We start from the raw sequence: 25,577 nt of genomic DNA on the forward strand, positions 1-25,577 counted from the left end.
TAAAATAAATAAATCTTTTGATTTATTGAATTAATTTTATTGGAAGAACTTACATTTTCCCCCAAACCCCGTAAAATATGCGTTATGTTATCAATTTTACCTTAATAAAGATGATAGAAAATAGTAAAAAGACTACATAGGTGATATATTTCAAGCCCTATAAAATCTGTAAATCCATGAGCTCCCGGGGGTTTCGCCCAATGGGCCCACACCAGGGCTTCGCCCTGGACCCATTGGGGGTTTCAAGGACTAGACCTACTGCCTCATAAAGTTGCGCCCGTCCTAACTACAATTCCTGGATCCGCCCCTGCACATACACCGTCCCCCGGAATGTTTTGAAAGAAAAGGGTTATTTCATGATCAAAATTCATTTTCAATTTGTTGTAACGAAGTCAGATTAATTATTTAGGAGTATTTCGAATTAGACAATGTACTTTCTGTTGAAAAAAAATTAATTCATGATCATTAAGTAGGTAACTACACAGATCAACGACTCTAATTTCTTGATTGCTTACTTTACATCTGCACTGCTCTGATGCATTCAATGCCATTTTGATTGATAATGCTCGTTTTCGTTAATTCGAAGGTCTGATGAAAACCCAGAACAAACTGCAATTATAAGCACAGAAACGCGTTTTATAAAGGAACTTACGATTTACACTCTGTACGACAAATTCTACATACTGGAATGTTCCAGTTTATTGTAAAATCATTCACTCTAAACGCAATATATATATATATATATATATATATATATATATATATATATATATATATATATACATATATAAAGCACAAACAAACAATTGGCCGAGTGGACTTACGCACTGGTTTGACAATCTTGCTAGGCGGTGGGTGCCGTGCGTCGCTGGTTCGACCCCGGGCTAGGGCGAAGATTTTCAGTACCTAGCTGTGATTATTTAGTGCTTTAAGACTTGCGACCTAAGATGTTTTGTAAAACGGGCCCCAATTTTGTCTGTAATTTGATAATAAAGAGGGTCTATACACACTACCCCCTAATAGAAAAGTGCGGGTGTTGGGGTTTGGTTGGTTTGTTTCTTTGTTTGATAATTACATATATTAGGGGGTAGTATGGTAGACCCTCTAGTATTATTATTATGGACAAAATTACCGGTTTCTGTGAACAAAGAGTGAACAAATTAATTATATAGTCACACAGGGGGAAAAGAGTCATTAAAATTATCTCTGTAGAGTTTTCAACTGTCCTTCAAGAACAACAGAATCTAGCAAACTATCTTTTATTTATTTATTTATTTTGTTACCAGAATTGCTAAAACTGAGTTTAAGACACATTGGATATTGGGACTCACTTACGGATAAAATGAAATCCACCAATAACAAGTTTCAATATTTTTTTTTTTTTTTTTTTTTAAAGATTGAGTACAAAATGGAATTAAAATTAAAAAAAACAAACCCACTTGTTGGCATATATCAATAAATCTATATAGCTGAAAATGATGTTTTTCTATTATTAGCAGTTTTGAATGTTTATCATACATATTCATTCTTACATATTTTTTTGAAGTTTGAAAGTTGAACTAAAGTATATAAAATTTGCTGCTGTGCTCGCTTTAACGGTACATGCTCTCCCGACATCATGTTGGAATGTAAGTTCTTTAAAGCTTGTATTTGTTAAAGTTTGATTATTCTACTTTAAAAATATATACCTATATATAACCGGCACATGATATACCTGTATATGACCTACACATGATATACCTGTATATGACCTACACGTGATATACCTGTATATGATCTACACATGATATACCTGTATATGACCTACACGTGATATACCTGTATATGATCTACACATGATATACCTGTATATGACCTACACATGATATACCTGTATATGATCTACACATGATATACCTGTATATGACCTACACGTGATATACCTGTATATGACCTACACATGATATACCTGTATATGATCTACACATGATATACCTGTATATGACCTACACGTGATATACCTGTATATGACCTACACATGATATACCTGTATATGACCTACACATGATATACCTGTATATGATCTACACGTGATATATCTGTATCTGACCTACACGTGATTGATGTATACCGCCTATCCACATGTTTCAGAACCAAAGAAACTGTCCCCTGCCACCTTTAAGAGAATGATATTTTTTGAAACCCATGGAATTCAGTCAATTTCATTAATATTATCAAGATAAATGTATTAGATATGTAATAAGCAAAATCTGATCTATACAATAAAGCTCTTTTATAAAAGGCCTCATTCAAACTTTATAAAGACATCAAATCTATCGATCCACCAATTAAAACATTTTTGCATCTTTTTGACCATATGGTAAAACCCATCGTCTTGTATGGCTGCGAGATATTGGGAACACTTTCAGCACGCATGCTGGAAAAAGACAGAGATTTATATGATATCTTTAAAACTTGGGGGGTAGAAAACCTGAATATTAAATTTTGTAAACATCTACTGGGTGCCGGTAAAAGAAGTACTAATATTGCAATAATCTCTGAATTGGGTAGATATCCTATGTTCTGCTCTCTAATCCAAAGTATTTTACTATTTTGGCATAGACTTGAGAATTGCCCAGAATCATCCCTGTTATACAGTGCTTATACAGAGAATACCAATCTGAATTCATATAATATAAATTGTTGGTACAAAAACATTAGTTATTTTAAGGGAAAATGGGCATTTTGGTACCCAATTGTAAAAATCTCAAATTCTCATTTTTCAAAAAAAACAAATGATTCAGGTACGGAAACAATTTTTACTTTACTGGTCAAAACGACGTGAAGAGGGTCAGAAATCAGGAAAACTCGCAACATATTTTTCGTATAAAGAAAACTTTACTATGGAAAGTTATATATTTTTAGAATCCCTAGAATTAAGAAAACTCTATGTAGATTTCGAATTAGTGCACATGACCTTCGAATTGAAAGAGGAAGATATAAATTTACAAAAACCAATTCTGGCCAGAAGATTTCTTTAGAAAGAAGCAAAAGAATATGTGAATTATGTAACCTTAATTGTGTAGAAGATGAATTTCATTTCCTTACTGATTGTCCATTCTATGTTGATGAGAGAAATATGATTTTTAATGGTATATACAAGTTCAACAAATTTTTTTATCTATCTAACAAATAAGGACAAATTTTCTTGGTTGATGATTAATGAATACAAACCAGTAATTGTCAAATTGAGTGAATATTTAGTGCAAACTTTCAGAAAAAGAAGTGATGCTTTAAAACTGCAAAAATCATTATAGTTTATTATTCATATGTTGGCATAATACTGATACTGTCCATTTACTTGTGTATATACATGATTAGCAATTCATATAATATGTATGTACTTGTTTCCCCAACATGCTGCATCCACATGCAGTTTGCAACCTATGTAACCTGTATTTAATGTTGTAAACTAACTTTCTTTTTTGAATTTCCTTCTTTATAAACTGTCTTACTGTTATGCCCTCTGGGCCCAAAATTGGAATAAACTTATCTTATCTTATCTTGTAATACAACCCTTTATTTCAATAGATGTATCACATTAGTGTCACAATGTTAGACAACAAAGTCAAGGGGGGTAAGCTATGCTTTAGTACTATGGAAAACCAGAATCTGGTCAAGTATCATAGTGACATGTAAGTACATGTAAATCAGCTTAGTGGTTAAAATAATGTAATTTGGGGTACTTCATATACCATGTATTCTTTTTACATAGATTACATGTAGTTGTACATGTTCTACATGTAATTAACAAATTGTGCTCATTTACAGGTCTCAGGTACAGTACATCACATTTCTTCTCAGCACCATGATACATATTTATCTTCAAACGCTTCAAATTCGATGTTTCGTTCCGTTCCGCTAAATAGTAATAGCCACACGGATATCAGTATTTAGCGGAACGGAACGGAACCAGATAATGCTACCAACTATTTCAACTTCATAGTAACCTCACAAATTTCTAGTCCCTGTTTTGTAGGGTTTTTATTTGCCACTATCACTTATGCAGAAAATTGTACATTGACCCTGATGATTTGGGGGGGGGGGGGGGGGGGCTTTGATTTTTTATTTGTTTAAATCAACAACTCTTACTTTCAGATTGATCAACTAACAAGCGGAAAAAAATGAAAGCTTCAGCAGAAACAGGGGAGAACCATGTTGCAAATAAAATGAAAATGATTCAATAACAGACTACTTGCAGGTACAACGCTTCAATTCGACGTTTCGTTTCGTTTCGCTAAATACTAATATCCACACGAATATTAGTAGGCCTATTTAGCAAAACGGAACGAAACGAGATCATCCTTGCAATATTATTTCAATTTCTTAGTTACCTCGTAAATTTGTTGTCCCTTTTTTGTGGGGGCTTTATTTGCCACTATCATTTATCCACAGAATTGTACATTGATCCTGATTTTTTATGTTTTTTTTTAATTTATGTATATTCTTATTTATTATTATTATTATTATTTAAAATTAACAATTCCCCCTTCCTTCAGATTAATCAACTAATAAACGGAAGAAAAGGAAAGCTTCAACAGAAACAGGGGAAAACCTTGTTGCAATAATCAACAAAATTTACGAAGCGCCCCCCCCCCCCCCCCCCCTTCCCAACCAAAGAAGAGAGAGTATTCGGTGTCTCAACATACGATTAAATGAAATGAAAATAATTGAATAACAACAGACTGCTTGCAGGTGTAGAATAACGCTTCTATTTCGATATGTTTCGTTCCGTTCCGCTAAATACTAATATTCACACGGATATTGGTATTTAACGGAACGAAACGGAACCAGATAATGCTAGCAACTATTTCAATTTCATAAGTAACCTCACAAATTTCTAGTCCCTTTTTTGTGGGGTTTTTATTTACCACAATAATTTATGCAGAGAATTGTACATTGAGCCCGATTGTGTTTAAATTAACAACTCCTCTTACTTTCAGATTAATCAACTAATAAACGGAAGAAAAGGAAAGCTTTAACAGAAACAGGGGGAAACGATGTTGAAATTATTTACAAAAGCTCCCCCCAAAGAAGAAAGAGAATTCGGTGTCTAAAGATACGATTAAAATAAATGAGAATAATTGAATAACAACAGACTACTTGCAGGTTTAGAATAACGTTTCAAATTCGATTTTTCGTTCCGCTAAATTCTAATATCCACACAGATATTGGTATTAAATAGCGGAATGGAACGGAACTAGATATTAATGCTTGCAATTATTTCAACTTATTAGTAACCTGGCAAATTTCCAGTCCCGTTTTTGTGAGGTTTTTATTCGCCACTATCATTTTTGCAGAAAATTGTACATTGATCCCGTTTGTTTTTTTTCCACTGACAACTCCCAAGTACTTTCAAAGTGATCTACTAATAAACCGACGAAAAAGAACGATTCAACTTCCTTCTGACCGGAAGCTGACAGCGTGCAGTCCAAAGGATCTGTGCTGGTGTCATCATCTAGTGCGGAGTACTTCTCATTGTATCTGGTGCTAATTGTTGCGCTTTTTCCATAGGCGAGATTTACTAAAACAGGGGGAAATGTACTCCACTTCTTGCATATAATTTAGTTTATATGATTTCAAGCTTCTTTCTTTTTTTTTTTTTTGTAGATTAAAATACCAATCAAATATATATTGCCCATTAAATTGGAAAACAAAACAATGTAAATCTTACTGAATTGCTGATGAGTTTTGTTGATTAAATATAATAAACCAATCAAGTAATAAACACTATAACCATCCATGAGCAACGATATGAAGTAGATGAACTTATACATCCGTATTTTCGTTTTTTAAATCATCAACGCTGCTGGTTGATTTCTCTTTGTAGTAAATCATTTTTATTACAGTCCTTTTTATAAAACATATTACCCCTGGTTTTAATTCTGAAGCGTGACTGTATATTGGAATTTAATGGAATAGTCCCGGAGCAACAGAGCATTTCTTATCCCTGTGTATTTTTGTTCGTGAGGCAAAACAACCTTCCGGTTAGCAAGATACAATGTACAAATGTTAATGGAGTGTGTCATATGTAACCACACCATGTGGAACAAGATTTTTAACCTTTAACCCTGGATATCCTAATTTGTGCATTCATATCTTGTTAAATCGGGATTTTGCCGTTCGATTTTTATGACAATACTCAGTCGTCCAAAATTTTATATGCTACAATTAACATGAAAGATCAGAAATTGTGGACTTTTTCATTGTATAAAGTGATGTCAAACCCCCTTTTATGTCCAATATACGCTACTACAAAGTTGTATTATTGAACCAAAGCTGCTAGCAATTTTAACTGGTAGATGTCCATAATTTTTTATTCATTCACCACGATAACACTGGAGTAAACGAAACGTTTGTGAGACCTCCACAAGCTGCTTTGATGAATACATTAAAAACAACATCTTTGACAAATATCATTCAACAAATCTAGAGTCAAACCAGTATTACGGGAAACACGCCATGATCATTTCCCTATCAAACCGAATAATATTTCGGATTATTGTATATGTACAGTGTATATAAAAAGTGTAGATATCAACACAATACGTGTAGGTTGTTGCTTGGTTATTTTACGTCCCTTCAAGAATTGTTCACTCATAGTAAGACGCTAGCCGTGTTTGAAGAATCACGAATCTAAATCTATGCTTGGTGGTCAGGGCCGTATCAGTGATGTTTTAAATGTACCAAAGCCGCAACACGGGGCCTCTGTTTTAAGGTCATATCCGAAAGCCCCGTGATTTTCACTTACTCCTCCTAGGCACCTGATCCCACCTCTGGTGTAACGAGGGGTCCGTGTTTGCCCAAGTATCTGTTTTGTATTGCTTATAGGGGCTATGAGACTGATCACTGCTCTTTATCTTCGACTTTCATAGACAGATCGCCATATGCCACTATGAACACCACATACATGTTTATTGTTTAACACAATCACATATAAAATATTGTATGAGATTCAAATTCTGAATTCCATACTTTCAATTAAAGAAATGATTTAAGTGTTCGTTAGAAAATGTAAAGTGTTTTGTGAAAAAGTGAAAAAACAAACACATGACGGGATTATTGCTAATCAATCTTTACTACATTTTAGATACATGTACCTAACTAATTTCACCCATTCAGCGAAATAAAAGCAATAGATTTAAATTTGACTTGATAAAAATATATTTTCAATATACATATAATGTGATATATTTTGTTCATATTAAGTTTCTACGACTGTTCAAACTATAACCAGAGGTATAGAATTCTGTTATCAAATCTTGAGATGAATCGATTTGAAACAAAATAGGCAAACTTTTCTCAGTGCAAGAGTTACTTTTCTTACCATGCATGCATATCAACCAGAGTGGTTCACCTTCTTACACGGCTATGTAATATAATCTATGTAATATAATCTATGTAATATAATCTAGGAATCATTTTGATACACTTATGTAGCGGTTATTCGGTATGAGTGTAATGTCTGAAGCTTTCATCTTTTCAAGTTTTGAAATGTTGTAGGTGTCCTTACAGTATAAGTCCAAGGAGGCTACTTCAGTTACTAACTAAAATACACCATTCTAGGCAAGTGTATTCGGGCAATAAGTACTGTGTCATGTTTTTCATAAGGCAAAACTATCTATAATACTTTATATCATTTGATATCCATAATAAATCATTTTAAACATAGTTAAAATGAACACTTTTTTTGATAGTCGGAGTCTTAGTTATAATCAAAAGCAACATCTCGTATACAGTTAATGATTGTGAGTCTTGGGTACTAAACAACTGATCAGTCTAGAAACGGGGGTCACAATCATATTGAATCGTCATGGTTTTGTCATTTGCACAGGTCATATTATGGAAGTAAGATGGAATTTTACCGAACCTTTGCTTCGTCAAGTACAGGTATACATTCTGAGAACCCATTGTCCCTACTGGCATAGCTGGCAAATGTTACACTATCTTCTGTCAGAATACGAGCTGCGGCAGTTGCAGCAGATAAGTGGTTGATGGATGAGGAAATTAAAATAGCTCAACAATGGAAATCTACTGCATCTCAAACTTTTTATCAAATCGCAACTTTCACCAATTGTGGAACCAAAGGCGAATGTTTTAAGTCTGTCCGTCAATTAAGTTTAAATTTCTTCACAGTTTAGTGATTTTATCAGAATATTGGGACTTTGACTCAAACATTTTCCGGAATTTTTCACAGTAAGTTCTTTATTTGGAAGGTGGTTTACTATCATATATTTACAGATTAACTTTACATTTCGTAGTGGGAAAGTGTGTCAAATGATATGAGAACACACAAAATGGTTAACATGTTTCTCCATTACTTTTACTGATGATTATAAGAATATAAAAACTGATAACACAAGCTTACTTTTGCTCACAGTTAAGTGAATTTTATGAAATTTATGGATGCCTGTGCCAAATATAGTTTCTGCACTGTGGTTTGATTTGGGAATCTGAAACAAAACATATGAATATATGGAATCACCAAACTAAGGGCATCGCTAGGGGACATGTATTCGCTTTTGCGATACAGCGGCGCATAGCTTGGTCCTGAACAAAATAGGAAGATATAATTGATGACAAAGGTATGGTTGACTACACTTATCTGATAAAAATAATGTAGATACCTTGCTACTTAAGAAGATTTTCATTAATTTTCAATTATTCATTGTGAAACCAATGATTTAGGGCAAATCAATTTTCAGGTTTGCTGAATGAATCAAATGAGGCATACAATTACTTTCTACTATCTTATATGATACAATATATTTATATATTTGTTTGTATGTGTGATAACCTTTCATGGAAACACTGGATAGTTACACAGACTATGACCAGGTGCGTAGCCAGAAAGAAAATGAAGTGTACGCAAATTATGGCAATGGGTCGGGTGGAGGAGCGCCTTGAGGCCCCCCAGTGAGTTCAGTGCAAAGCCTTGGGGAGCCCCCGCAAGCTCCCGAGTTTTACTAGTGAAATCACATATCTTTGCGTATAAAAAAACAGGGTTTCTTGTCAATGTCCAAACCCAAAAGAATTCACAAAAGTATTTCCTAACGTGTTTTATTATGCCAACTCACCATGTGTACTTGGACTGACTTTACATTCGTTTTACGAATGTTCTTTTTTTTTCTAGTTATTTTTGAGTCACAAACTTTTCACGGGCAAAAATCTCCCCCTCTCTCGCAAATGATGTGTACGCAGTTGCGTACCTGCGTATAGGCAGCTACGCGCCTGAATTGACACTTGTTAAATTATCAGATTTAAAATTCAGATTATTTTCAAATACAGTGCAACTTCACTCGGATCATGAATCATATCATATTTCCGATGACTACTTCAACATAGTATATCCACCCCCACCCCCCAAAAAACCCTTTCATTTATACAATGGAAATGAAAGTAAAACGCGTTCACATTGCATAATCTAATCAGGAAGCTGAAACGAAGTACGTTAATTAAATGCAGACTGACTTCGCCATAGAATATTTTCAACAATGTGAATAGAGACACACCGTATCATACACTATAACAAAGTGCATCATTTAAAACTAAGGTTAATGTACTCAGTGTTAGAAATAACGTCAATGGTGGAAATGTCCATGTAGTGAGCGGTTTCACTCTCGGATGAATCATTTTCCTTCTTCAGCTGAAGTTGATTATATTCTTCATTTTCATCTGTAATTACTGCATTCTGGTACTCAGATTCTGGGTTGCTGCATTGTACAGATCTGCTATTTCTCTTTATGCAATACAGTGATATTCAGATCATTGTGAGGATCAAAATGACCGACAACACAAACACAGCGATGCGGGAACCGTTGCTGTTCATGGAGCTATCTGAATTAAGAAAACCAAGAAATGATACCTAAGAACGGATGAAGTACAGGTATATGTCAGTAAACAAATACATAGAAAGATATGAAGAATCAGACGTATTTCAATCATTCAAATAATGTGAGTTGAAATCACAACATAAAGCCACTGCATGTATATATGAAAGATAAAATAAGCAAATAAGAACAAAGGCATTTATAAGGGATATGATCTATGAAGTTGTGACACTTGGAATTTTAAATAGACTAAAGTTAAAACGCATTTGTTATCTTTATAAATTGGTAACGATGCCACTTTATAGGGTGTCTTAAAAGTATCTGAAAGCTGTGATATGCGATTGCAATGCACTGGTAAAGGATACGCAATTCATTAAATTAGCTTTTATGGCAACTGTTTCAATTGCACAAGGGACCGGAATCTTTTCTCGATACAGTCACTATCGGGTCCTGTTGTTGAGTGACAGAGTATCGTGGTGATATTAATATAGTTTTAATCATTATTTCTTTTGTAGAATTTGACAAAGTATGAAATAACCATTCAAATCGCAACAGAGTTAAGGTGTCCCGAGTAAAGTTAAAACAAACAACATAAAATGTACCTCAGTGCACTTCTCACTATATGACGTCACCATATAAAAGTACGTCACCGCATACAAGGATATAGTATCGCGGGGAAAATATCATAATATTTTCTCGCTCTCCACTACCGTTATCAAGTGTTCAAGCTGTATTTCTTTAAATCTGTTTGTTAGATGATTTTTTTTCAATTTTCTTTGATAATATACAAGTTTCATGTTTTTATATATTGTGTGCACTAAAGTAATCTTTATATTACATTGTGACCTTAAAATCGCCCCCGTTGTGTATAGTAATTTAGAATTAAAAACAAGATGTGTTTGTGAAACACAAATGCCCCCGATAATGGCCAATTCCAAAGATGGCCAAGGTCACAAGGGCAAATATCTTGGTACCAGTAGAAAGATCTTGTCAAAAGAAATGCTCATGTACAATATGAAAGCTCTAATAAATACCATTTAGAAGTTATGACCAATGTAAAAAAAAAAATTAAAAGTAGGTCAAATATCAAGGTCTAAATGTTTAATACCAACAGAAAGGTCTTGTAACAAGGAATAGTCATGTGAAAAATCAAAGCTCCATCACTTACTGTTCAAAAGTTATTAGCAAGGTTAAAGTTTTCAAAAAGTAGGTCAAACTTGAAGGTCAAGGTCACTGGGTCAAAAATGTTGGTACCCACGGAAATGTTTTGTCAGAAGGAATACGCATGTGAAATATCAAAGCTCTATCGCTTACTGTTCAAAAATTATTTGCAAGGTTAAAGTTTTCAAAAAGGAGGTCAAACTTCAAGGTCAAGGGCACTGAGTCAAAAATGTTGGTACCCACGGAAATGTCTTGTCACAAGGAATATTCTTTTGAAATACCAAAGCTCTATCACTTACTGTGCAAAACTTATTTGCAAGGTTAAAGTTTTCAAAAAGTAGGTCAAACTCCAATGTCAAGGTAAAGGGGTAAAAAATGTTGGTACTCACGGAAAGGCCTTGTCACAGGAAATACTCGTGTGAAATATCAAAGCTCTATCACTTACTGTTCAAAAGTTATTAGCAAAGTTAAAGTTTCAAACAGAATGCTAGAATTACAGAATTACAGAAAACTGTTCAAAAGTTATTAGCAAGGTTAAAGTTTTCAAAAAGTAGGTCAAACTCCAAGGTCAAGGTCACGGGGTCAAAATGTTGGTACCCACGGAAAGGTCTTGTTACAAGAAATACTCATGAGAAATATCAAAGCTCTATCTCCTACTGTTCAAAAGTTATTAGCAATGTTAAAGTTTCAGACAGAATGACAGAATTACAGAATGACAGAATTACAAAATGACAGACAGGACAAAAACAATATGCCCCCCCCCCCTCTTCGATCTCGGGGGCATAAAAACCCAACGAGTATATATATCGACTCGACACAGGTGAAAGATGACCATATTCTATTTTGATCAAGGCATATTCCTAAATGTAGCTAGTTGCAGATTTAGGATTTTGATAAGGAAGGTAGGATATTTTCTAAATTTACTATATCAATGTCGACATAACAAGCCCAAACTGCAAATGATTTGAGTGCACCTTTCACCTGTGCCGAGGTGATAAACAACTGAAAGTCTAGCGGATAAAAATAGTTCTACGTCACTTGTATGACGACGTAATAGTTAAACGAGGGATTCCCCACGTGATACGATGTTTGTTTATGTATTGACAAACGATTTTTACCCAAAATATGCGACGCTTGGAAGAATTCTAATTTAAATCTAATATGCTGTTATTACTTGTTATTTTACTCGGCACACCTTAACCCCGCTGTTGTACCATACCACATTTTTCTCTAACACCACGTACCTGCAGCAGAGTTGTTTACATTAATTACATATTCACAGAAGTTCCCATATCTCTCTTCAAGACAGGTATCGCAAAACCCCGTTACAGAGTCGCAAAGGCTATCTTTGCAGTAAGCACTGCAGCTCAAGTTACATGATTGACCATGGTAGGTTTCAGCACATACTGAAAAACAAAGGTGAAAATACACACACATGGACATGGTATATCCCCATTAATAGAAAGTATCAGCGTGCATATGAACTATTTTCTCAATGGTGGCATGAAGACAGACATGTATGTACACTGTTACACCTCTTAACAAGATAAACAGGACAAAGTGTATTGCTGTGTATAATATATAGAGTGATTGGAGTATCTAAAAGTATGGACAGCACGTTAAAATATTAACCTCTCCTGTTAGTAGATATTAGTACATGCAGTAGTTATACTTATATCCAGGTACACTGTAGTGAATATAACACAAAGCAAATCCGAGAAACTGGGGAGAATATATTACAAAGAAAACAGGTAGAATATAGTGACGATTTAACAAAACATTTAGATAGACGGTGATGAAGAACTAGATAGATTGAAGATATTTTGAAATTCATCGTTAGTACATAATCTTCGTTGCTTGGGCATGTAGTACATTATAATTTGCACCTGTGATGATAAGTTGTGATTTCATACAACAAAGATACAATCAGAATCCCGATCATTCACTTCTTGCAATACACAATTAACTCGGTGCAATGCATCTTGCTCTAAATCGACATCATTCCTAGCACTTTACTTATGATGAAATATACGACCATTAATGATCTATGACTTTTACTATATTTTAAAATCATTTGATAGTTGTGATAGAATAGTAGACGATTTGGCGTAAATACTCTTTGTTAAACAGTACAAGTGAGAAATGGGTGGAATATGGGGATGCACCCTTACAGGTCGATGCTTTTCAATCTTTGGAATCAAAATTATCTTGACAAAATTTAATATTTCCTCTTTAGAAAATGTCAAAAGATATAATATTTGAGAGATTTGAAATTGATTATTTGATTTTTGATACGTTGCAACTTCACTGTACCTAAATTTTGCAGCACATTATATTACAATAGGGATCAATCAAGGGTTTGTTTTTGTCGGTGTTTGAGATTGCTTTCTAACATTTGTATGTGATTTAATGAGATTCGACATTTCCTCTCAAATATCATTATAATGTGTAACTTGTTTAGAAAATATAATTGCACTCAATTTCCTTAAAACACAAAAAAAAAAAAAACTGTTAATGAGAATCTTAACAGGTAAGGATCAATTTCATAAATTATATAAAGATCGCAAATTGAGAGTAGAACACACACGGACCCTGGAAACACCAGATGTGAGATCAGGTGTATAGAGGGATATATATATATATATATATATATATATATATACCAATGACCTATGTAGTACAAATTTTTTGGCACAGAATGAATGATCGTTTTCCGCCATCAACTGTTTCAATGTGTATGTATATATAGAGAGATACAAAGTTGAACAGGTTTGATGTTTGAGGTGACCATTATCATTCTAAGAATGAAAAACAAGAGGTATAAAGTAGATACCATCTATATCATTTTGTTTAGAATACATCTACATTTTTTTAGATAAATTATATTTATATTTCATATCGATATCAGATAAAAATCTAAATTCAAATACTTAAAGTGAGGGAAATAAAATCACCCGTCAGCTTCTGCCATCCGACATCGATCACACTTTAATGGAAACGACAAGAGCGACTGTTAAAAACCACATAATAATAATACATTTTAATGAACATTAAGGGTTTATATATCCTTTCATTTTTGTGAATAAAACAGTAGAAAAGGTATAACAGTGTTGTGTAATTGGTTTTTTTTTTAATTGTTAATCGATTAGTTTCATCATCATATTTAGCTTTAAGGGGTTGGAAGGTCGTTGTGAAAACTTGGCCTATGTGAATTAAATTTTTTTAGACATTGAACACGTGGTCTCTCCCATAAAGTACCCATACTTATCGAAATAAATAAAGACTTGCACGTGTCGTCTTCTTGTGACGGCAATTCTGCAATGAGTAAATAAAACCACGAGCAACCATCATGGAATACAAAAAGATTATATTATAGACATGACGATAAACATTTCCCAGAATTTAAAATGTGCAGTGGACATATCTGTACAACAGTGGATAACCCACAGTATTGCATAAACCAAGTTAACATTTCATCATAATCTCATGATGATGCTCTATAGTACATGTACGTATACAGAAATCTGTTCAATTTCTAGTTTACAAATACGGGACCATTGATGGAAAAAGTGTTCTGACAAACCATACTTTCATTGCAATATCTCCCGTGCCATCCGCGAGCACATCCCGATGAACACGAACCGTCGGTAGGTGAACAGATATCCCCTCCAGCACACTGACCACACTCCAGTGAACAATTCGAACCAAACATCCCCTCTGGACATTCTGCATAAAGTAATAAATGCAGAAAACTTTCCAAGCTACACGAGAAAATACGTAATTTCCAAGGGATCGTTATATCATATCAATGCCACTTAAATAGAAGTTTATGGCAAGCTTACAGACATCAAACATCTTATTTATACTTTCATAGCAAGCTTACAGACATCAAACAGCTTATCTATACGTTCTTAGCGATCTTTTATTTTGGAAACGAACACTAGTTTTATGTCAAACCGTTCTTCTATCAAAACTACTTAGTAATATGGTCCTAGCAATCAATACATGCATCAATACTAATGGCGATCATTATTGTCATCAATATCTCTTCATGTTCATAACAATCATTTACTGATATCGGTAATAATTAACAACACGCTTATATCAATCATGTACTGATATCTGTAATAATTAACACGTTCATAACGATCCCTAGATCACCCTATTTGGCCACATTAAGATCACTGACCTACAGGAACAGGAAGTGAGTACGACTTACGCTGATCACAAAATGTTCCTAACCATCCGTCCACACATCCGTTGGAACAGATCCCACTGACGTGGTCGCAGTCCTTGGAGTGTCTACAGTACACACTGCATTGGTCTGTACAGTTCTTCCCGTAATAACCGAAATCACAAACTATATCGAAATACAGAGATTTCCGAAATGTATATCAGGCTTTAAATCCTTGTGCAATTAGATTTGCATTATACGTCAGATTTCTGTAATTCATAAGATAGGTATGTATAATAAGGCACATGTAAATTAAGTTAAGCTGTCCACCGTTTCAATATCGAATAATAGAAATAAATAACTTACGTTCCCTGCATCTGTCGCCCTTCCAGCCAGGTGTACAACCGTCAGGACACGAGCCATTGATGTGATTGCACACGTTGTTATCAGAACAATGTCCGCAGGCTTCTTCACAATTCTTCCCAAAATACCCAGAATCACACTCTAAAAGAAATATTGTAAATGTAATAAAACTACACGAAGTCAAGAATAACAGTCACACATTTGCAATTTTTTAAATGAAAATTTCCAATTATGATTTATAATTCCTATAATTTGATATGAAGTATAGTTTGCTTCTCTATCAGAGGTTTTCATACGCTGATTGCATTTGTCTCCTATATCCATCCATTAACACAGCCACCTAGACAGTGACCTGTCACGTGATCACAGAGACCTACAGAGAATACACACAACCTCACTTCATCCTTACAGACTTCACATTTATACATTCCTGTAACAGTAATAGAATGAAGGGGGACACACATCCTCACTTCATTCTTACAGACTTCACATTTATACATTCCTGTAACAGTAATAGAATGACGGGGGACACACAGTCTCATTTCATCTATACAGACTTCACATTTATACATTCCTGTAACAGTAATAGAATGAAGGGGGACACACAGCCTCATTTCAGCCTTACATACTTCACATTTATACATTCCTGTAACAGTAATAGAATGAAGGGGGACACACAGACTCATCTCTTCCTTACAGACTTCACATTTATACATTCCTGTAACAGTAATAGAATGACGGGGGACACACAGCCTCATTTCACCCTTACATACTTCACATTTATACATTCTTGTAACAGTAATAGAATGACGGGGGACACACAGTCTCATTTCATCCTTACAGACTTCACATTTATACATTCCTGTAACAGTAATACAGCAAAGGGGGACACACAGCCTCATTTCACTCTTACATACTTCACATTTATACATTGCTGTAACAGTAATAAAATGAAGGGGGACACACAGCCTCATCTCTTCCTTACAGACTTCACATTTATACATTCCTGTAACAGTAATAGAATGACGGGGGACACACAGCCTCATTTCACCCTTACATACTTCACATTTATACATTCTTGTAACAGTAATAGAATGAAGGGGGACACTCAGCCTCATTTCATCCTTACAGACCTCACATTTATACATTCCTGTAACAGTAATAGAATGAAGGGGGACACACAGCCTCATTTCATCCATAGAGACTTCACATTTATACATTCCTGTAACAGTAATAGAATGACGGGGGACACACAGCCTCATTTCACCCTTACATACTTCACATTTATACATTCTTGTAACAGTAATAGAATGACGGGGGACACACAGTCTCATTTCATCTATACAGACTTCACATTTATACATTCCTGTAACAGTAATAGAATGAAGGGGGACACACAGCCTCATTTCATCCTTACAGACTTCACATTTATACATTCCTGTAACAGTAATAGAATGACGGGGGACACACTGTCTCATTTCATCTATACAGACTTCACATTTATACATTCCTGTAACAGTAATACAGCAAAGGGGGACACACAGTCTCATGCATGGCACAGGACAGCAAAGAGGAAGTTCAAGCCAGCCATTACAAGCTACCCCTATACCTAAACTTAAATAGAAGTTTATGACAAGCTTACAGACATCAAACATCTTATTTATACTTTCATAGCAAGCTTACAGACATCAAACAGCTTATCTATACGTTCTTAGCGATCTTTTATTTTGGAAACGAACACTAGTTTTATGTCAAACCGTTCTTCTATCAAAACTACTTAGTAATATGGTCCTAGCAATCAATACATGCATCAATACTAATGGCGATCATTATTGTCATCAATATCTCTTCATGTTCATAACAATCATTTACTGATATCGGTAATAATTAACAACACGCTTATATCAATCATGTACTGATATCTGTAATAATTAACACGTTCATAACGATCCCTAGATCACCCTATTTGGCCACATTAAGATCACTGACCTACAGGAACAGGAAGTGAGTACGACTTACGCTGATCACAAAATGTTCCTAACCATCCGTCCACACATCCGTTGGAACAGATCCCACTGACGTGGTCGCAATCCTTGGAGTGTCTACAGTACACACTGCATTGGTCTGTACAGTTCTTCCCGTAATAACCGAAATCACAAACTATATCGAAATACAGAGATTTCCGAAATGTATATCAGGCTTTAAATCCTCGTGCAATTAGATTTGCATTATACGTCAGATTTCTGTAATTCATAAGATAGGTATGTATAATAAGGCACATGTAAATTAAGTTAAGCTGTCCACCGTTTCAATATCGAATAATAGAAATAAATAACTTACGTTCCCTGCATCTGTCGCTCTTCCAGCCAGGTGTACAACCGTCAGGACACGAGCCATTGATGTGATTGCACACGTTGTTATCAGAACAATTTCCACAGGTTTCTTCACAATTCTTCCCAAAATACCCAGAATCACACTCTAAAAGAAATATTGTAAATGTAATAAAACTACACGAAGTCAAGAATAACAGTCACACATTTGCAATTTTTTAAATGAAAATTTCCAATTATGATTTATAATTCCTATAATTTGATATGAAGTATAGTTTGCTTCTCTATCAGAGGTTTTCATACGCTGATTGCATTTGTCTCCTATATCCATCCATTAACACAGCCACCTAGACAGTGACCTGTCACGTGATCACAGAGACCTACAGAGAATACACACAACCTCACTTCATCCTTACAGACTTCACATTTATACATTCCTGTAACAATAATAGAATGACGGGGGACACACAATCTCATTTCATCTATACAGACTTCACATTTATACATTCCTGTAACAGTAATAGAATGAAGGGGGACACACATCCTCACTTCATTCTTACAGACTTCACATTTATACATTCCTGTAACAGTAATAGAATGACGGGGGACACACAGCCTCATTTCATCGTTGCAGACTTCACATTTATACATTCCTGTAACAGTAATAGAATGAAGGGGGACACACAGCCTCATTTCAGCCTCACATACTTCACATTTATACATTCCTGTAACAGTAATAGAATGAAGGGGGACACACAACCTCATTTCATCGTTGCAGACTTCACATTTATACATTCCTGTAACAGTAATAGAATGAAGGGGGACACACAGACTCATCTCTTCCTTACAGACTTCACATTTATACATTCCTGTAACAGTAATAGAATGACGGGGGACACACAGCCTCATTTCACCCTTACATACTTCACATTTATACATTCTTGTAACAGTAATAGAATGACGGGGGACACACAGTCTCATTTCATCTATACAGACTTCACATTTATACATTCCTGTAATAGTAATAGAATGACGGGGGACACACAGCCTCATTTCACCCTTACATACTTCACATTTATACATTCCTGTAACAGTAATAGAATGACGGGGGACACACAGCCTCATCTCTTCCTTACAGACTTCACATTTATACATTCCTGTAACAGTAATAGAATGACGGGGGACACACAGCCTCATTTCACCCTTACATACTTCACATTTATACATTCCTGTAACAGTAATAGAATGACGGGGGACACACTGTCTCATTTCATCTATGCAGACTTCACATTTATACATTCCTGTAACAGTAATACAGCAAAGGGGGACACACAGTCTCATGCATGGCACAGGACAGCAAAGAGGAAGTTCAAGCCAGCCATTACAAGCTACCCCTATAAATAAACTTAAATAGAAGTTTATGAAAAGCTTACAGACATCAAACATCTTATTTATACTTTCATAGCAAGCTTACAGACATCAAACAGCTTATCTATACGTTCTTAGCGATCTTTTATTTTGGAAACGAACACTAGTTTTATGTCAAACCGTTCTTCTATCAAAACTACTTAGTAATATGGTCCTAGCAATCAATACATGCATCAATACTAATGGCGATCATTATTGTCATCAATATCTCTTCATGTTCATAACAATCATTTACTGATATCGGTAATAATTAACAACACGCTTATATCAATCATGTACTGATATCTGTAATAATTAACACGTTCATAACGATCCCTAGATCACCCTATTTGGCCACATTAAGATCACTGACCTACAGGAACAGGAAGTGAGTACGACTTACGCTGATCACAAAATGTTCCTAACCATCCGTCCACACATCCGTTGGAACAGATCCCACTGACGTGGTCGCAGTCCTTGGAGTGTCTACAGTACACACTGCATTGGTCTGTACAGTTCTTCCCGTAATAACCGAAATCACAAACTATATCGAAATACAGAGATTTCCGAAATGTATATCAGGCTTTAAATCCTTGTGCAATTAGATTTGCATTATACGTCAGATTTCTGTAATTCATAAGATAGGTATGTATAATAAGGCACATGTAAATTAAGTTAAGCTGTCCACCGTTTCATATCGAAACAAGAGGCCCATGGGCCACATCGCTCACCTGAGTCACCTTGGTCCATATCTGAAGATTTTCCATATATATTTGCATGTAAAACCTTTGTCCCTATTGTGGCCCCAACCTACATGTATATAGGAGTAACATCTAAGCAATTCTTCTACTTTATATACTTTACATGACATCACGTGATACCAATAATATCGTAACATGACTGCAAAAATATCGAATAATAGAAATAAATAACTTACGTTCCCTGCATCTGTCGCCCTTCCAGCCAGGTGTACAACCGTCAGGACACGAGGCATTGATGTGATTGCACACGTTGTTATCAGAACAATTTCCACAGGCTTCTTCACAATTCTTCCCAAAATACCCAGAATCACACTCTAAAAGAAAGATTGTAAATGTAATAAAAATGCACGAAGTCAAGAATAACAGTCACACATTTGCAATTTTTTAAATGAAAATTTCCAATTATGATTTATAATTCCTATAATTTGATATGAAGTATAGTTTGCTTCTCTATCAGAGGCTTTCATACGCTGATTGCATTTGTCTCCTATATACATCCATTAACACAGCCACCTAGACAGTGACCTGTCACGTGATCACAGAGACCTACAGAGAATACACACATCCTCACTTCATCCTTACAGACTTCACATTTATACATTCCTGTAACAGTAATAGAATGAAGGGGGACACACATCCTCATTTCATCTATACAAACTTCACATTTATACATTCCTGTAACAGTAATAGAATGAAGGGAGACACACAGCCTCATTTCATCCTTACAGACTTCACATTTATATATTCCTGTAACAGTAATAGAATGAAGGGGGACACACAGCCTCATTTCATCCTTACAGCCTTCACATTTATACATTCCTGTAACCGTAATAGAATGACGGGGGACACACAGTCTCATTTCATCCTTACAGACTTCACATTTATATATTCCTGTAACAGTATTAGAATGAAGGGGGACACACAGCCTCATTTCATCGTTGCAGACTTCACATTTATACATTCCTGTAACAGTAATAGAATGAAGGGGGACACACAGCCTCATTTCATCCTTACAGACTTCACATTTATACATTCCTGTAACAGTAATAGAGCCAAGGGGGACACACAGTCTCATGAATGGCACAGGACAGCAAAGAGGAAGTTCAAGCCAGCCATTACAAGCTACCCCTTTTCTTATTCAAACACCCTCTCAACTAGAGTTTTCAATACATCTGCACACAAACACCTTTTTGGAATACCTGATTTTGTGCGAGATGGCAGTCCTATCCGCACACAGTTATTTCCCTCGGGAGTTCCAACAGGGGGAAGGTCTTTACAAACAGAAAAGAATCGTTTACCTGAAAAAAAAATAGGGTCTGTGATAATCAGAATGGACTATACATGCATACATAATAGATTAGGTTGGGATTTAAACCTAAAAATTTCATATTCGTTTCCCATTGAAACTCAATTGTAAATGAATTATTAAAACTGTTTTATAATGTATATTTCAAAAGGTTACATAAATTCTTCAGAATGAGCTTGATCTTCTTTGAAAATGTATTTTACAATGTTATACTTTCATATGAATTAGACAAAATTGATTGGTTTAGAAGCATTTGTTGTGCCGTTACCACACTGTGTTCATAAATCACGCCCTCCTAGTAACAGTATATAGCAACAGTTGACAATGTATGACGTCAGGTAACAATATAAAAATTATTAACTGTTTAGAATGTTTGCACATTCTTAAATCATTCAGTAGAACACAAACAAGAGACCCATGGGCCACATCACTCAATTTTCCCCTATATATTCGCATGTAAAACTTTGATCCCTATTGTGATCCTAACCTACTCCTGGGGGCCGTGATTTTTTCAAAATTGAATCTGGACTAGGTCAGGAAGCTTTCATGCGAATGTAAACTTTTCTGGCCCAGTGATATTTCAGAAGATTTTTAATGATTTCCCTATATATTTGTATGTAAAATTGATCCCCTATTATCGCCCCATCCTACCCCCAGGGGCTATGATTTTTACAAAGTTGAATCTGCACTATGTCAGGAAGATTTCATGTAAATTTCCACTTTCCTGGCCCAATAGTTCTTGAGAAGAATATTTTTAAAGATTTCCCCTATATATTTGTATGTACAACTTTGATCCCCCATTGTGGCCCCATCCAACCCCCAAGCGCCATGATTTGAACAAACCTGAATCTGCACTATGTCAAGAAGCTTTCATGTAAATTTCAGCTTTTTTTGCCCTGTGTTTCTTGAGAAGATTTTTAAATGACCCCACCCTATTTTTGCATTTTTCGGATTATCTCCCCTTTGAAAGGGACAAGGGCCTACATTTAAACAAACGTGATGGACCTTCACCCGAGGATGCTTTTGGCCAACATTTGTTGAAATTGGCCCCGTGGTTCTGGAGAAGAAATCGAAAATGTAAAAGGTTTACAGACAGACGGACAACAGGCAATTAGAAAAGCTCATTTGAGCTTTGAGCTCAGGTGAGCTAAAACTATTACAAGTTTTGTAGGGTAACATATGAAATTGTCACCCCTTGAAAAATCATTGTTAACATCTGCTTCACCTCAGTCAATAATGGTTTTTCGTAGGCTCACAATTTCACGTTACCATACAAAGCATATAACTATTTTCATAATATTCTCTCTTGGATAAGTCATTGTGTCAATTTTTGGGATGTCCACTTTACAACAATGAATTCCCATAAACAAAGTCAATATGTTGGATATCAAATATAGATCTGACAATGTATGAAGGGTACAGGTAAATCCCTTTGATTGGTTGTTGATACTTTACCAATATCAGGATGGTTCATACCCAATATGTAGTCCTTTTGGCAGACGTTCTGTTCCAGCTCCTCACACTCGTCGCGACACACGTGTCGTGGACGTGGTTCCTCTGTGGAGTTATCACACAATGGAAAGGTGAAGTAACAGAGGAATGGAATGACATACTGGTGACAAGTGGTAGACACACTAGAGGAGGCAATTATGGTAAAGTCACCTACAAAATACCAGTGTGAAATACAAAATACCGCTGTATCAATACAAAATACCACTGTATTAATACAAAATACCACTTTATCAATACAAAATACCACCGTATCAATATAAAATACCATTGTGAAATACAAAATACTGCTGTATCAATACAAAAAACTGCTGTATCAATACAAAATACCACCGTATCAATACAAAATACCACCGTATCAATACAAAATACCACTCTATCAATACAAAATACCACTGTATCAATACAAAATACCACCGTATCAATACAAAAAACCACTGTATCAATACAAAATTCCACCGTATCAATACAAAATACCACCGTATCAATACAAAATACCACTGTATCAATACAAAATACCACCGTATCAATACAAAATACCACCGTATTAATACAAAATACCACTGTATCAATACAAAATACCACTGTATTAATACAAAATACCACTTTATCAATACAAAATACCACCGTATCAATACAAAATACCACCGTATCAATACAAAATACCACTGTATTAATACAAAATACCACTGTATCAATACAAAATACCACTGTATCAATACAAACCTGACTACTGTATACCTACACAAATCACTACAAAAATCCATGAGATATAAATACAACATACTTTCTTCTTGAAAACCATAACGATAATTTTCAAACTGCTTTATTGCTTCAGGTATCTCCGATTTTTATTTTTGAAAAATGTGAAAAAAAACTACCTTTACCTAGACCGTTCAATTACAATTAACAATGATAGATTTGCCTGGTGAAAAACATGTTTTACTTACTGATAAAGCTATCTGCTTTGAGTCGTGAATATTCAGATGTTACATAGATGCTCTGGTTCCCAATGAACTTTACACAGGTGTAACATGTTCCTTCACTCTGAAGGTAAATTTTCACATATTCCTATTTTTCTCTGATTTTTTTCCCATCGGTTCTTTCCCTTACTTCAATAGTAATATAATAATGAAAAATAATAATTCTTTTTCTTAATATCTAGGCAGTGTTGCTGTAAAATAGCATCCCTTAAAGCATTGCATTCAGTTGTGATGTAGAATAAAAATTCATAATATATGTATTATCATATACTCTGCGATCAGTGCGATGTATTATTCTCAATATGGTACCGTATAAGTTTTACATACAATATATTCCATGTGTTAAAAACGCCATTAAAACATTTGCCTTTTTATTAAACTGCACAAAAGACGCACTATCTTGTTAGAGAAGGATACATTTGGATATACAATAGTCTGAGTATATTTGCTAGGCGGTGGGTGCCGTACGTCGCTGGTTCGACCCCTGGCTGGGGCGAAAATTTTCAGTACCTAGTTGTGATTATTTAGTGCTTTATATATTTATATATATATCGCTAGCGATTCACAGAGAATTTGCCTTAAATGCAAATCCGTTCATATTGACCATGAACAGCTCAAAAGTGATGTTCATTTCTTATATTTAAATTCATTTACTAAAACACCGTTTGTTTACATTGCTTCTATTTTGTTGCATAAAACGAACTCCTAGCCTCTGTCGCAGTAGTTATTGTGACGTGCATGACGTCACATTTCGTCTCACCCTGCCTTTTATCAACATTGCAAGGTGCACTGTATGTTGGAGGTAGGAGACCACAAGATTGGGAGGATAATCCACGTAAGTTTATAATCTTAATCCAAAGGTGTGACTTGCGATATATTCGTAACAGATGTTCTATTTTTTTCAAACCATTACGCTCTCTCAGTCGCGTGCTTTAAGCTAGATCTAGTTCATAATCCGTTCATAGTCAATGTGAACGCATTGTGTCGCACGCTGAAATTGGTTGGTTCATAGAGGAAAATGTGATTTGCAATATAAATATACACAAAATGAAGAAAGGAAATGTAAGGGAAACCACAACAAAGGCACACACACATAATATTGCTTACCACCAAAAAACCTACAAGCCACCTAAAGCAGTTTAGTACTGTGTAATCTTTAGATTTTATGGCCGCTCATGTTTCGTAGGTACGTCTATCCTATGAATTTCACTTCATTGTTGTTATGAACCGCCGCGGTGGCCGAGAGGTTAGAACGTTCTCTCCGCATGCGGAAGGCCGGGGTTCGAATCCCGGCCGCGACAGACCTAAGTCGTTAAAACAGGTAGTGACAGTTCCATCGCCAAACGCTCGGCATCAGGTATGAATGTCACTGGTCCTCGGAGATAACCTCAAAACACGGATGACCCGTATCACAGTAGGTGTGACACGCTAAAAAACCCTCAATGCTCAATGGCCATAAGCGCCGAGCAAAGGCCTAAATTTGAAGCCCTTCACCGGTCGTGGTGACGTCTCCATATGAGTGAAATTTTTTCGAGCGAGACGTTAAGCTAGATACAATCAATCAATCATTGTTGTTATATCACGGGATTTATGATATGTGTGATATTTTGCTACACGAGTAATGTAACTTTGTTGTGTTGTCTAGCGTAAATTAAAATCAAAGGCCTGAAAAGTCTGAGAGTCGACTCACATTTTATTGTCAACTGGAAGAGGT

At 35.3% G+C, this 25,577-nt stretch overlaps 1 protein-coding gene across 1 annotated transcript in view; it reads right to left on the bottom strand.

The window, feature by feature from the left end:
- LOC125662394 (uncharacterized) overlaps nucleotides 1-25,577 on the bottom strand; it is a 1,158,266-nt gene that overhangs the window by 699,316 nt on the left and 433,373 nt on the right. The window lies entirely within an intron of this gene.

The sequence above is a fragment of the Ostrea edulis genome, chromosome 8 (genome assembly GCF_947568905.1).
Source record: "Ostrea edulis chromosome 8, xbOstEdul1.1, whole genome shotgun sequence".
Classification (NCBI taxonomy): domain Eukaryota; kingdom Metazoa; phylum Mollusca; class Bivalvia; order Ostreida; family Ostreidae; genus Ostrea; species Ostrea edulis.